At 35.6% G+C, this 15,925-nt stretch overlaps 1 long non-coding RNA gene across 1 annotated transcript; it reads left to right on the top strand.

The window, feature by feature from the left end:
- The first annotated feature begins 12,468 nt into the window (after nucleotides 1-12,468).
- Nucleotides 12,469-15,663, top strand: LOC114926120 (uncharacterized). The gene is made up of 2 exons (XR_011878461.1): nucleotides 12,469-12,917; nucleotides 14,964-15,663. It is a non-coding gene; the product is annotated as an uncharacterized lncRNA (long non-coding RNA).
- The last annotated feature ends 262 nt before the right edge of the window (nucleotides 15,664-15,925 follow it).

Here is a 15,925-nt window from a genome sequence, read left to right on the forward strand (position 1 = left end):
GCTTTTCTCTCAAGTGTTTCACTCAACCTTTTTTCACTCATGGCTTTTTCTTTATCTCTCTCAATATGCCTTTTCACTCAAGAAATTACAGAAAGATAAACATTAAAAATCAAAATACAATCTGTAAAACATGAAGAAGATTGACTTCATCAACAGCCTCTGTGCTATGCGAAAAACCAAATTAGCAAGCCTCTGATTCAGTTCTTCATACTGGCGGAATGCACCTTTGACTAGGAAACACTGTCCAGTTAGATGAACTTCTTCAAAGAGCTCTTCTCAGAACATACACCTCAGATTCACTGATTTTCTCTCCTTGGCTTCTGAATGAACAGCAAACCTCTTTTATCTCCTTGCATGTTGCTTGGTTGCTCTTCCTAGGTCAACTTCTTGAGCCATGAGCTTCACCAACCCACAAACTCACTTTTTCTCATTTTACCTCAGAGTAGAAACTTTGCTTCTGACTTCTCCATCTTGACCGAAAGCCATAAAGCAGCATCCACAAGAGTCTTCCAATGGTCAACATGATCTGAGCCCTTGAAAACTAAGTTAGTCCCCAAGACATGTTTGAGACCGTGAATTTACAGCAGAGAAGAACAGAAATCCTCTTTTCCATATAGCTCAAAACGGAGTGACAGAGAGTTGAATATGAAGAGAAGAAAGTGTGTTGCATGTAAAAGGAAATGGGTTACCTTTAACCTAAGCTTGATATGGTTTGAATTTTCTGATTGGACTTCTGCGTTTCAAGCTTAGACTTTCTCTTTCTTGCTTCTTTGATAATCACCTTAGGGAAGAAGCTTTCTCTTTCTCTTTCTCACTTTTCTATGTTTTGTGATTTGACTAAGACAAGGGAGAGAAGAACGTTGCTTTGGTAGGGGATCAAATTAGAGGGATTTGAAATTGAGTTGGGTTTGGATCGGATGTCCATTAAGCAACCCGTTTGACCCATCTGACTTCTTTCTTTGCTTTTCCTTAGACTTCTATTTTTGCTTTCAGCCCACCATCCTTTCCATTTGCTTTTCATTTCATTTGGGCTATAAAGTTTAATTTTGGCCTGCAACCATAAATAATTAGTAATATACAATTATAATTAATCAACACTAATTATTTATTTTGCCCAAAAATAATGTTTGTCATCACTAATTAATTTATTTAATTTCTTAACTCAACAATCTCCCCCTTGATGACAAACATAATCAAGCAATAACCCAAAAGGAATTAAATTTTAATAAAGTTAGAGAACTTCCCTTTGATGTTATTTGCTTTAGTGTTGCTCCCCCTTTCCTTTTCAAGAGTAGCTCCCCCTGGATTTAGGCTTTTCTCTTTGTTCCTGTTTACATTAAACTTACAAAGAGAACTGTACAATATGTAACTTGACTAAGGGATACTACATAACCAACAACACATATAATAGCAAGTTTCAATTTGTTATGTTAATACAGTTCATTCAGCAGCAGTGAAAATCAATCAATTCAAATGCAATTCAGCCCAGCAACCTATTACTCCCCCTTTTGTCATCAAGAGCGGATAAGAGGTAAGACCAACAAAAACATCTACTGTAAATCCTGCAAGAAAGAGTTAGTGCACAGTCCATCAAATAAAGGAAAATAAACTTAAGTGCAGCAGTATCAAAGTTATTACAGTCATCCAAGAGAATAGAAGTAGTTCAAAAGTAGCACAATGAGCAGAATTCATGAGACAAAAAATAAGATCACATCAGCTTCATGTAACAGTCCTAGGCATCAGAACCATCCCCCTCCGAATCAACTTCTTCTTCAACATCAGTGGCTGGATCTTCATCCTTTTGAAGGTTATCAATGAATGTCATAAAAACCGCCACTCTATCCCTTGATTTCCTTAGGAAATTTTCATGTTTGCTTGCTAATTTCCTTTGCTCTTTGCTCATAGCAATCATGTGATTTGATTGGGAAACAAACTCCTGAACAACATCTTTGACCACATTCAACAGAGCGGATTTCTTCCCAGTAGAGATGGATGTACCCTCAGTGGAAAGAGAAGGAGATTCCTCAGGAACAAAGTCATTATCTTCATCATCTAAGACCACCCTTTCAGATCGAGTAGGTCCTTTGGGCTGTTTCACTGAACCACCCCCTTTTAGGTATGAATGTCTATTTTGATAATCCTTATTGGTCAAGTCAACACCAAAATACTCAAATATGCAAGTTAGAAACATACTATAAGGAAGTGCTTTGTCTTTTTCACTCCTAACATAGTCAAACATGTATCTAACCATCAAATATGCAAATGAAATTTTAGTTTTGGTGAGAAGGGCATATAAAACAAGAGTATCAGTGTAGGAAACCCTTTGATATGAACCACTTTGAGGAAGTATAATGTGGTTGACCATTCGGTGCAACTGAGCACGCTCATATCCCAGGGCTTTGTGAGTGGGTGTGATGCCATCAATTAAAGAAACATGTTCACAGATATGAGCCAATGCATCATTGTAGGAAATACCAACACCATCATCCCACTTAACTGAAGTGTAAGCACAAGGCCCAACATCAGTATACTTCAAATCATCATTGATAGTTTTATTGTTTAAAACTATGTCTCAGTCCTTTACATATGAGTGAGCAGTGCCTTCATGATAAGTCATGTTGGCATAAAATTCTTTGACCAATAAGGGATAAACAGGCTTTTTGATGTCAAAAAGATTATTCCAGTCCAGAAAAATCAAGTTATCAATAAATGGAAAACCTTTTCTTTTCAAAGATGGCAAATCGGCTAGAAAAGATGGACACAAGGTACGATACTGGATAACCCCCTCATAAAAGTCATTATTCATGGAAGATTTGAATCTATATAGGTTATAGTTCGAATGAGAGGTCAAAAAATGAGCTTTGTGATCAAAAGGTCCAATATCTAGTTCTTTAACTGGTTTAAGAGGAACTCGACCTTTACCTCGTTGAGAGCGCACAGGAACCGACCTGGATTTGGGCTGAGTTGGCTCGGGAACTGGTTCCTCAGCCGCCAGATGTTTGCCTTTGGAGGAGCTTGGTTTTGAAGAACCAGGTTTTGAGGAGCCTGGTTTGGAAGGCATAGCCTTTGGTGGTGGCGTCGGCTTGGCAGAGGCAGAGAATCTTGGTGTGGTCTTGGTCCGCGCCATGGGAGCAGTTCTTGGAGGAGAGGTAGGAGGAGAAGGAGAGGGTGTGAAGGTTCGATCGTGAGAGCGAGTTGAAGGCTTTGTGGGAGGCTTGTAGATTTTTTCACGAGGAGGCCTTTTATTAATGGTTTTCTTCCTCATTTGGTAATATTCAGGCTTTTGAGGGAAGAGAAGCAGTAAAGAGAGTGGAAGAAACCGAGGAGTTGAGGAGAAGTTAATAGAGGGAAGAGAGGGAGTGTTGGTAACCATACCCAAAAGCAGTTTTTCACAAACAATGCAACTGCATTACTTTTGAAAAGACTTGAAAAGACATGACCTCATAAAAGAAAGATTTGATTTTATTATTAAAAGGAAGGAAATAAATTTTAAATTTCGAAAACCCCTTTAAAAAATAAATCACACCGAAAATCTTTTTGGACCAGAAAACATTAAAAGAAAGCCCTTTAAAGAATTTAAACACACAAGCCAACAAAAACATTAACCAAACAAAAATGTAACATTCATATTTGGGCCCAGAAATGGTTGGATTTAAGGAAACACGTTGGACCACTCATGATCTGAATTTTGAGGTTGGCCAGATTAATCTTCACTTGTAACACGCCCAGAACACGTTGATTGAAGGGGAACGTTCTTCATCTGCCCAGAATTGTCTCATACCTATTTATGAGACAAAATTCTCCAGCAAGCACATCAGCAATTAAACAAAGAATCATAACTCAAAATTCCTATACTAGTCCTAAGCATGCAGAATCTGTCCTCAGGCAGTGGTTTAGTAAAAATGTTTGCCAATTGCTCTTCTGATTTAACAATTGAATGCTAATATCTCCTTTTTGAACGTGTTCTCTTATTGAGTGAAATTTCACTTCAATATGCTTGGTTCTAGAGTGCAAAACTGGGTTTTTAGAAATATTAATGGCACTCATATTATCACACAATAAGGGAATATTTTTAATATTTAACTTGTAATCGGCAAGCAGAGTTTTTAACCATAAAAGCTGAGAACAACAAGAAGAAGCAGCTATATACTCAGCCTCTGCAGTGGATAAGGCCATTGTTGGTTGCTTCTTACTTGACCAAACATTTAATGACTTTCCAAGGAAGCAACATAGGCCTGAAGTACTCCTTCTATCAACTCTATCAGCAGCAAAATCTGCATCATAATAACCAACTGCAGAAAAATCATCAATCTTAAGATACCAAAGACCAAAATTGGATGTGCCATGAACATATCTAATGATCCTCTTAACTGCAGAAAGATGTGACTCTTTTGTTTGGATTGGAACCTGGAACACAATCCAACACTTTGCACAATATCGGGTCTAGAGAAAGTTAAGTACATAAGAGAACCAATCATTCCTCTATACCTAGTCTCATCAACATTTTTCTCAGTTTCTCCCTTATCTAATTTTGAATTAGGATGCATGGGAGTTCCCATGGGTTTGGAATTTTCCATACCAAATTTCTTAACTAATTCCTTGGCATACTTCTCTTGATGAATGAAAATACCATTTTCAGTTTGTTTAATTCGCAGCCCAAGGAAAAAATTAAGTTCACCCATCATACTCATGTCAAATTCACTTGTCATGAGTTTTCCAAATTCAAAACAAAGGGATTAATTGGCTGATCCAAAAATAATGTCATCAATATATATTTGGACTAGAATAAAAGAATCATTAGAATTCTTGATAAATAGAGTTGTGTCAGTGGTGTCTCTTTGAAAACCATTTTTCAAAAGAAAAGAGCTAAGTCTCTCATACCAAGCTCTAGGAGCTTGTCTTAAACCATAGAGAGCTTTAGATAATTTGAAAACATGATTAGAATGCTCTTTATTTTCAAAACCAGGAGGCTGCTCCACATACACTTCTCTATCTATCACACCATTCAAAAATTCACATTTCACATCCATTTGATATAATTTAAAACCACAAAATGCAGCATAAGCTAAGAGAAGTCTTATGGCTTCCATTCGGACAACAGTGGCAAAGGATTCATCAAAGTCTATTCCTTCTTCTTGGTCATATCCTTGTGCCACTAGCCTTGCCTTGTTTCTTGCAATGCTACCATCTTCTCCCAACTTGTTCCGAAATATCCACTTGGTGCCGGTCACTTTCTTTCCACTTGGTCTAGGAACCAAAGTCCACACTTGGTTCTTTTCAAACTCAAGAAGCTCATCCTCCATAGCTTTAACCCAATAGGGATCACTAAGGGCTTCCTTGACGTTTTGAGGCTCCACTTGTGAAAGAAGGGCAATGTTTGATCCTTCATTTGCCTTTCTAGTGGAAGACCGTGTTTGCACTCCATGAGAGACGTCCCAATGACAAATTCCTCAGGATAATTCTTCAAGAATCTCCATTCACGAGGTCTGGTGAATTTAGAGGCAGATTCAGATACCAAGGGATTCTGGGTGCTGCTGGCTTCAGGATTTCCTTCAGATTCATGAGACAAAATGGAATTGTCTCTTGAATTTTCAACAGTTGCAGTTTCTGGTTCAACTTGACCAGAATTTTCCTTTTCATGATTTTGAGTAGTTTCATCTTCCTTTTGAGCTTGATTTCCTGCATCACAATCTTCCAAAATACTTTGCACCAAATTAGTATCACAAAATGTAACATGTATTGACTCCTCAATAATCCTAGCATCTTGATGATAAACCCTATATGCTTTACTAATTGTGGAATATCCTACAAACAAACACTCATACGCCTTTGGATCAAACTTACCCAAATTTTTCTTGTTATTTAAGATAAAATATTTGCATCCAAAGATGTGCAAGTAATCTAAGTTTGGTGGGTAGCCTTTCCAAAGTTCATAAGGGGTTTTCTTCAAAAATTTCCTTATGATTGTTCTATTCAAAATGTGGCAAGCCGTGTTAACCGCTTCAGCCCAAAGAAATTTTGGAACATTACTCTCACAAAGCATAGCTCTTGTCATCTCTTGTATGCTTCTATTTCTTCTTTCCACAACACCATTTTGTTGTGGTGTTCTTGGACAAGAGAAGTTATGAGATATTCCAAATTCCTCACAAAAGGATTCAAATAAATTATTTTCAAATTCAGTTCCATGATCACTTCTTATAGAAGAGATTTTTAAATCCTTTTCATTTTGAATTTTCTTGCAAAAAGGTTCAAAGGCCGAAAAGGCTTCATTTTTGTGCGCAAGAAATAAAACCCAACCAAACCTAGTATAGTCATCCACAATTACTAAACCATAGTGTTTACCACCTAGGCTTTGAGTTCTTGTTGGACCAAATAAATCAATGTGTAGCAACTTAAGTGGTCTTTTAGTAGAGATGTCTTCCTTTGGTTTAAAAAAACTTTTTGTTTGTTTTCCCATTTGGCAAGCATCACAAGTGATGTCTTTTTCAAACTTAATTAAAGGAAGACCTCTTACTAAGTCTTTCTTTACAAGTTTGTTTATTTGAAACATACTTGCATGGCCCAATCTCTTATGCCACAACCACTTTTCAGATACTTTAGAATGAAAACAAGCCACATTTTGATCTTTTAGTTCATCAAGAGTAAGTCCATACATATTGTTAAAGCGCTTGGCAACAAAAAGCACTTCATTTTTCTTCTCATTAACAACACAGCATTTAAGTCTATTGAAGGTCACAAAATATCCTAAATCACACAGCTGACTTATACTCAAAAGATTGTGCTTCAAGCCACATACCAAAAGTACATCATCAATGAAAGTTGATTGTTCATTACCTACTTTTCCAACAGTAATAATTTTACCTTTACCATCATCTCCAAAGGTCACAAAACCTCCATCATACTTATTTAGTTTGATGAAGTAAGTTGACCTTCCAGTCATGTGCCTTGAGCATCCACTATCCATGTACCACATGTCCTTTTTGTTCTTGGATGCTAGGCAAATCTGCATGAAGAGTTTCAAGTAGCCTTAGGTATCCAAATTAATTTGGATCCTTTGAAGTTAATCCATCTTGGTTGCCCAAGTGCATTGAAATCACAAACAACATTGTAAACTTTGTTTCCTATAACTCTTTTTTCAATGAAACATTGTGCATATGAGTGACCAAATTTTTTGCAATTAACACAATGATTTTCTGATATGTGTCGCTGAAATTGAGGTGAGTTATATTGCTTGAAATGATTAAAGGGTTGAAATTTTCTGGTTTTTAGAGGAGATGCATTTCTTTTGATAAACTGATTTTTATTAAAATTATTCCTCTTTGCAAAAGCATTTTCACCAGAATCTCTTTGAACATTTGGACTTTTCGAATATGAGGTTTTGTTGTAAAATGGTGGTTTCTTGAAAACAACCTCATTTTTCAAAATGTATCCCAAACCTGGCCTGTTTGGACTCGGTTCGGTTCTTGGTGAAGGCTCAGTTTCACTAGTATATACTTCATTAAATTTTCTTCAAATGTTGGAACATATCCAATGCCAGATTTGTTTGGTATGGATTTTGTATTTGATGAAGAAGCTACAAATTTTATAGAGGAAACATTGGAAACTGCATCTTCCTTGGCTATGTAACCTAAACTAGAATTTTCAAACAATGGTCTTTGACTTGCAAGTAATTTGTCCAAGTTACTAGAACCTTGAGCAAATTTTGCTAAGTCACCATTTAGCCTTTTAATCATATCATTTAATCTTTCATTTTCAGCAATTAACTCATGAGAAGGATCCACAATGTGCTTTCCTTTTAATTTTTCAAGTTCAGATTTTAGAAATCTGTTTTCTTCAATGATGTCCAAAGCACATTCAGTTTTCTTCACTTTTTCTTTTAAAAAATTATTTTCAGCTCTTAACACATCTCTTTCGAATCTGCATTCATTGTACTTGTCAAGCATTTTTGAGGTGTTTAAAGTGAGATTATTAATAATAGCATGTAAGTCCTCAATGGTCAAATCATAATAATTTACCTCATCAAGATTGTTGTTTCCATCCATGAAGCAGTCTTTATCTTCACCTTCAGATTCTTCTTCTTCATTTGAGTCGTTCTCAAGATCCTCCCAAGCTGCCATGAGCACTCTCTTCCTTTCCTTCTTTCCTTTGTCCTCCTTTTTGAGCTTTGGACAGTTTAGCTTGAAATGTCTAGCCTCCTTGCGATGATGGCACGTCACCTTGCTCAAGTCGATCTTGTGCTCCTTTGAGCTTGAACCCTTGTATTTGCCCTTCTTCTTCATCATCCTTCTAAATCTCCTAGCAAAAAATAAAAGCTCATCATCTGAAATACCATCACTAGCTAGACTCACTCTCTTTTGGTTCTATTTGTGACTTGAGGGCTATTCCCTTTTTTCTTTGAGTCTGTGTTTGTGTGTGTGGTTTCATAGGCAAGGAGTTTTCCTCTCAGCTCATCATAGGTTATGGGACTTAGGTTGTTGCTCTCGGTTAGGACAGTGGCAGTGGTTTCCCATTCTTTTGTGAGGCTTCTAAGAAGTTTTCTCACCAACGTTTGTTCTGCATAGTTTGTACCCATAGCATCAAGGTTGTTGATTATGATTGAGAATCTCTCAAACGCTTCATCAATGCTTTCTCCATCCTTCATGTTAAACATCTCGTACTCTTTTCGCAGCATATCAATCCTCGTTTCTTTGACTTGTTTAGTGCCTTCATGTGTAACCTAGAGTTTTTCCCAGATTTCTTTGGCTGTCTTGCATCTAGACACCTTCTGGTACTCTTCGAAGCTAATAGCACAGTGAAGAAGGTTGATTACTTTAGCATTCAGCTCCATCTTCTTCTTATCGTCCTCATTCCATTCAGCTTCTTCTTTTGGAGTCACCACTCCATCAGCACTTGTTTTTGTTAGAATCTTGGGACCGCTCATAACAATCTTCCATATGTTGTAATCAATGGATTGGATGAAGATTCTCATCCTCTCTTTCCAGTAGGCATAGTTCTTCCCGTTGAAGAAGGGTGGCCGATTATTTGACTGGCCTTCGTGAGGGTATAGACAACTATGGTTGTGCCGAAGTTGTTCGCCATTGGATCTTTGCTCCAAGCGGTTAAGCTTGATTCTTGAGACCTTAGCTCCTGATACCAATTGAAGGTTGTGGTAGGCTTAGAGAAGGGGGTTGAATCTATGCCTTTTTTTTATGTTATTGAAATAACCCTTTTTAAAACAAACTTTCAATTCTAATTCTGTTTGAACTCAATAGCACAAATTTATGAGACAATTTATTTTTGTCTCATGAATATCAGAAAACAAAACACAGCAGAGAGAAGAAGAGCTAACACCAGCATATATCCTGGTTCAGTTGCCTTGTGCTATGCAACCTATATCCAGTCTCCTCCACAACAATGGAGGAATTTTCACTATAGTTAAAAGTATTACATACACCAATTTCACACTCAAGTTCTAACCTAACTTGACATTGGCTATGGTAATACCTAACTCTTCACTCTTAGTGCTAACCCAACTAAGAAATGGATACCCAACAGGTACAAGATACAAGACACTTAATCAACCTAAAGAAATCTGAAATAAACTCTACGCTTTTCTCTCAAGTGTTTCACTCAATCTTTTTTCACTCATGGATTTTTCTTTATCTCTCTCAATATACCTTTTTCACGCAAGAAATTATAGAAAGATAAACATTAAAAAGCAAAATACAATCTGTAAAATATGAAGGAGATTGACTTCATCAACAGCCTCTGTGCTATGCGAAAAATCATATTAGCAAGCCTCTGATTCAGTTCTTCATACTGACGGAATGCACCTTTGACTAGGAAACACTGTCCAGTTAGATGAACTTCTTCAAAGAGCTCTTCTCAGAACATACACCTCAGATTCACTGGTTTTCTCTCCTTGGCTTCTGAATGAACAGCAAACCTCTTTTATTTCCTTGCATGTTGCTTGGTTGCTCTTCCTATGTCAACTTCTTGAGTCTTGAGCTTCACCAACCCACAAACTCACTTTTTCTCATTTTACCTCAGAGTAGAAACTTTGCTTCTGACTTCTCCATCTTGATCGAAAGTCATAAAGCAGCATCCACAAGAGTCTTCCAATGGTCAACATGATCTGAGCCCTTGAAAACCAACTTGGTCCCCAAGACATGTTTGAGACCGTAGATTTATAGCAGAGAAGAACAGAAATTCTCTTTTCTATATAGCTCAAAATGGAGTGACAGAGAGTTGAAGATGAAGAGAAGAAAGTGTGTTGCATGTAAAAGAAAATGGGTTACCTTTAACCTAAGCTTGATATGGTTTGGATTTTCTGATTGGACTTCTGCGTTTCAATCTTGTACTTTCTCTTTCTTGCTTCTTTGATAATCACCTTAAGGAAGAAGCTTTCTCTTTCTCTTTCTCACTTTTCTGTGTTTTGTGATTTGACTAAGACAGAGGAGAGAAGAACGTTGCTTTGGTAGGGGATCAAATTGGAGGGATTTGAAATTGAGTTGGGTTTGGATCGGATGTCCATTAAGCAACCCGTTTGGCCCATCTGACTTCTTTCTTTGCTTTTCCTTGGACTTCTATTTTTGCTTTCAGCCCACCATCCTTGCCATTTGCTTTTCATTTCATTTGGGTTATAAAGTTTAATTTTGGCCTGCAACCATAAATAATTAATAATATGCAATTATAATTAATCAACACTAATTATTTATTTTGCCCAAAAATAATGTTTGTCATCACTAATTAATTTAGTTAATTTCTTAACTCAATACATTGATTTAATTGATTTCTTTTGGTATCAATTTAAATGATATACATAATGTAAGATATGAGGTTTTGAAGTCAATACCTTTTGTGGATAGTCACCATTGTCCATCTGGGAATTTATCAGATATGCGGCTACACGATGCAATGTTTTTTAATCTCTTTTGGCATGTTCACATATTTACTTTCCATGTGAAATATAAAATTATATGATAAGACAAATGCAAGATAACATGAATTTACAAAACATTGTGATAAATTTTATTTTATCGTTCTAAATTATGCTTAAAAGTATGGAGTTTATCAACTAAATCACACAATTTTGGCTTAATTCATGGAGTTTTTCAATTATTGCTTCCAATGAACTCATGGATGAAAAATATACTTTTTATGCTCTTAATCGTGATTTTTTTTAATTTTTTTATGCCATTCAATACTGTGATAAGTTTTTTTTAAGTATTTCAGGATTAAGGTGCTTCAATGGCTTCAAAGAATTAAAAAGAATTGAGCGAAAAAGCGAATTTGGGAAGCAATTTGGATTGGAGTTTGCTAAAGTATCGCGTAGGCAAAAATATCTCGCATGGGCACGTTTATCGCTTGAGCTAGAACCTCTCGCGTTGGCGAGTTTACCACCTAAGCCACCCAATCTCGAGTTAGCAAGTTTCTCGCTTGAACGATAAAATTCCGCGTGCGCGAAAATTCTCCACGTGCCTGGTTAGTTAAAGCATGTGCACCTTCGTTTTGGGCTTCCAAAAGGTCCCCAATTGCTATATTATGATGTATTTGGATGCCAAGAAAATGGTGGGGAGGAACACATTCATACTCTAGACCATTTTTTTACATTTTCTCTTAGGTTTTTGTGGAATTCTAGAGAGAGAAGCTCTAATTTCTCTTTAGAATCCCTTAGGTTTTGCTTAATTTTCTTTTTAGTTTTAGGCTTTAGTTTTGTTTTAATTGTAGTTTTTATCTTGTTTTCTTGTTTTTGCATTATATTTCTCTTATAATTTGACGTTAGTTTGCTTATCTCTATTTTGTTATTTGATGAACAATTGTTGGATTCTCAATTTCCTTTAATGAATTTGATGTTTATATTTTCTTAATGCATGTTTGAGTTGTTAGTATTGAATTCTTGCATTGGTTAGTAGTAGTTTTTATTAATTCATGCAATTTGTGATGCTTTATGTTGATGCATTCGTAGTGTTTGATGAAATGCTTGAATTAGTTATTGAGTAGACTTTTTGCATTCTTGGCTTGGGTTGGAAAATTAGGTGATCTTGAGTCATTAATGTCCAGTTTGGATCGGTAATTTAGAATTATTAGTTGATTTTGTCTTTTCTAATACTAACTTTTTACTAAGCTCAATTAGTAAGTTAGTTATGATTTGTAAATTAAAAATCAATTATGTCTATTTGACTTTTTTCCAATACTTGAGGATGACAAAGCGGGATGAACTCTTGACAATTATTATGTTATGGTTAATAACAAAGATAGTGATCCTTAATAGATTTTCATTGCTAATTGCATGTTTGAATAGTGGAATAATTTTAAAAAATATATTGTTAAGTTGGAGTTTAATTTATTTTTGAAATGTAAATATTTAGGTTAAGAAGTCTTGTGCATGTTTAGGTTGTTTTTGTTGAAAAAAAAAAAATCTTTTTATTCATAGTCTTTCTTAATTTCATTATCCTTTTTTATTGGATTTATTAGACTTTTTAGTCCATTGTAAATTTTTAGGATTCCTCGCGCGCGCGATCCCTATTTTTGAAATTAAAAAAAAAAAAAAAAAAGAAAAAAAGAAAGAGGGAAAGTGTTCGAACCGTAATCTCTTCCTCTGCAGCGTTCGCGCAGCCCTCCTTCCCTCCCCATCTCCATCTTCTTCTTCGCCCAGCCTCAACCATCACCTCCGCCGTCGGTCGCGCCGGACACCATCACCGCCGATACTTCTTCTTCTTCTTCCCTTTCTCTTCTTCTCCCCCTCGAACCAGAACCACCTCCTCTCTTCTTGCTCCGTCGTTCCGTCTGTTATCGCCGCCGTCAGCCTCGCCGAATCACGGCGCCACGGTGACTAACCCTCCTATCCTTCCTCACGTTTTGGTTCGTCTTCTTCCCCTGTCCGAACACCCCAGCTTCCCCTATTTCTGCATTCCCCTTCCCTGTTCTTCAAACAGGTTTCAGTTCAACTTCTCCTTTGGAATTTTATCTTTGTTTCAGTTATAACTAGTATTTAGTTTAGGTTTAATTAGAATTTTAGTTTTAATTTTCACCAGTTTTATGCTCAGTTTAGTTTAATTTTCTGTTTTAGTTGATTTTAGATTAATTTAGTTTGTTGGATTCTGATTGTTGCTGAAGGTGTATGGAAATATTCTGAGTTGCTGAGTTAATTAATGGATAAATTGCTGCTGAGTTCATTTGGTTAATTGTCTGACTCTATGACATGCTATGTTAATGGCTGATTTTGCTGAGAATTGACTGCTGAAATTATTTGCAATCTCTTTTTGTTTATGGATATCGCTGCTGGAGCTGTTTGGAATTGTTTGATTGCATTGATTGACTATATTTATGATTCGTTGTTTTGCTGCTGAGATTGTATGAAAATTGTTTGATAGTGTGGAGATTCACTGTTTTACTACTCGGTTTTTATGAATATGTTGCTGGAGGTATTGGGTTAATTGTGTGATTGTGTTGAGAAATTGGAAATATTCTTAAGTTGTTGACTGTTTTGTTGAAAAATTGTTCCTGTTAGGTTGATTCAGATTAGAATTAGGATTTACTGATTAGGATTAGTGTTGGTTTATATATATAATTAATCATGCTATCATGATTCTTGTGTTTGAATTTCATTTGGTTTGGATTGTTTGACTGATTTGCTGCTGAATTTCTGCAATATGCTGTTGGTTTTGTGTAATTGATGTTGAATTCTGTAAATTGAAGTTGAACGAATATTTGGTTGTGCTATTTGATTTGTTTTATGCCTTTGCACACTAAGTGTTCGAAAAAAAATATCTCAGTTTTTAATGAAATTTTTGGTTTAATGCTTGAAAATCAATGTTTGTTTGCAAGTGATTAACGTCGGTATGCATTGATGTGATTGTAAATGTTTATTCTTGATTATTTGATGGATATTGATGCTGAATTTGTGTCGTTCTTGCTGAAATTACTGAATTGATGTGAAAGGCTGCTGATTTTAACATTATTCTTCTTTATCTCATGCACCAATTGTTCGATTATATGCCTCTGCCTATTTTGCATTTTGAATTGCATGTTGTAGCTACCATGTGATTTAGAGCTTGTTTGGGTGAGCTTCTAAAAAAAGATTTTTTTTTCGAGTTATCTTTTTTTAAAAGATCTTATAAAAAAGTAAAAGTAATTCTATGTTTGGGTATCTCATGCAAAAAGATCTTTTTATCTATCAATTATCTTTGGGTATAACAATATAAAAGTACTTTTTTGTTTATTTATTACATGAAAAACATCTTTTTTTAAGAGAAAAAGATCTTTTAAAAAAAATATGTAAATTACAGCTTCTCAAAAAAGATATTTTTTTATTTTTCTAGTGCTTTTACTTTTACTACTAGAAATTTGCCAAACACACTAAAAAATAAAAAAAGATCTTTTTTCATTAAAAAAAATATCTTTTTTTATCAAAATAACGGCGCCCAAACAAGCACTTAGAATGTTTGATTTTCTTTGGCATGATTCATTGTTGAGATGAATATTTGTGATAAAGGATCAACAAATTTCTCACTCATTGAGTTTTGAGTATATGTGTTGTGTGTAAATGTCATGTTGGTTTCTTTGAAATTTGAATTTCAATCACTGCACATCATATGCTAAAACTCTTCTTTTGCACAATCCATTACAATTGCATCAATTCTTTGATTGCCTTAATGTCCTTATGCTCTCTTGTTTTATTTGTTTTATTTTGTGAGTATTCTCTAAGGCATCTTAGGCACACTAAAATAAGTGAATTGGACATTTTCTTTTTCTAATTGTGGCACTATCTTTCTTCAATGTCACAAACCTTTAAATTCACTGTATTTTAGTGCTTTTAACCGCATTCCACAGAATTTGAACTTCCTCAATTGATGCACAGTTGGATTATTGTTTGATTATACTTTCCCTCCTTGTTTGCTTGACTTTAGCTTTGTCCATTTTGCCTTAAAACCCTTTTGGCTGTAAGTTGACTGATTTTTTCCGCAATCCTTTCTTTTCAGGATTAATTGTCGCCGGGCTCCAAGTGATCGCAGTGGTGAGACCATTGAAAAGCGCGTTAAGGCTTTCGTGGATGTCGCGGAAAAGGGCGCTCAACCAATGATCCTGCTCACTTCAAAAATCGATTTGTGGAGTCATATGATAACTTGTACTCCAAAAGAAAGCTCCACTACGAGGGTCAGTTGGCGGTGGATGATGAAATCTGCCAGTATGTCAATGGGCCGGTGAGGAAATGGGGCTGGGACTTCTCGACTCAAGGGCCAGTGGAGGACGTATGCCCACGCCTAGTCAAGGAGTTCTATGCAAATTATTACGAGGCAGGCATGGAGGAAGTGTTTCTTCGAGGTCAAGCAATTCCCGTGAAGCCGGATGATATCAGAAATCTTCTCAATATTCCACGGCCTTCACGGGGAAAGGATGCTTGTGAGAAACTGAAGTCCCTACGAATTGACCAGAAACCATGGGATGCGATTCTACAAAGGATCTGTGAGCCAGGTTCATATTGGACTTACAACACAAAAATGGCTCCCATCAGTCTGAGAGCAAACCGGCTCACAAAGGAAGCCACTATGTGGCTTTACTTGATTTTCAGCTACGTCGAGCCGAAGCTGCACTTCACCAACATTACTTGATAATTTGTTATAAAATTATTTTTTATTAAAGGTAGAAAAATTAAAAAAAAAAAAAGTCCAGCAATATTCAGTAAATAAAAAAATAATTTTTTAAAATTAATTTATTATGAATTTATAAATAAGTCTAACAATAAAAAAATTAAGAGTCGGGGTCAGCAGCATTATTCGATGAATAAAAAATAAAAATAAAAAATTTAAAATTTTACAAAATTAGTTATTTTTTAATTATCAATTTTTAAATTAAAAAAATTAAATATTTTTATTAAAAGTAGAAAAATAAAAAAAAGTACAGTAATATTCAGTAAAAAAAAAGATCAAATCTTTAAAATTAA

This window comes from Arachis hypogaea, chromosome 20, assembly GCF_003086295.3.
Source record: "Arachis hypogaea cultivar Tifrunner chromosome 20, arahy.Tifrunner.gnm2.J5K5, whole genome shotgun sequence".
NCBI classification, from domain to species: Eukaryota; Viridiplantae; Streptophyta; class Magnoliopsida; order Fabales; family Fabaceae; genus Arachis; species Arachis hypogaea.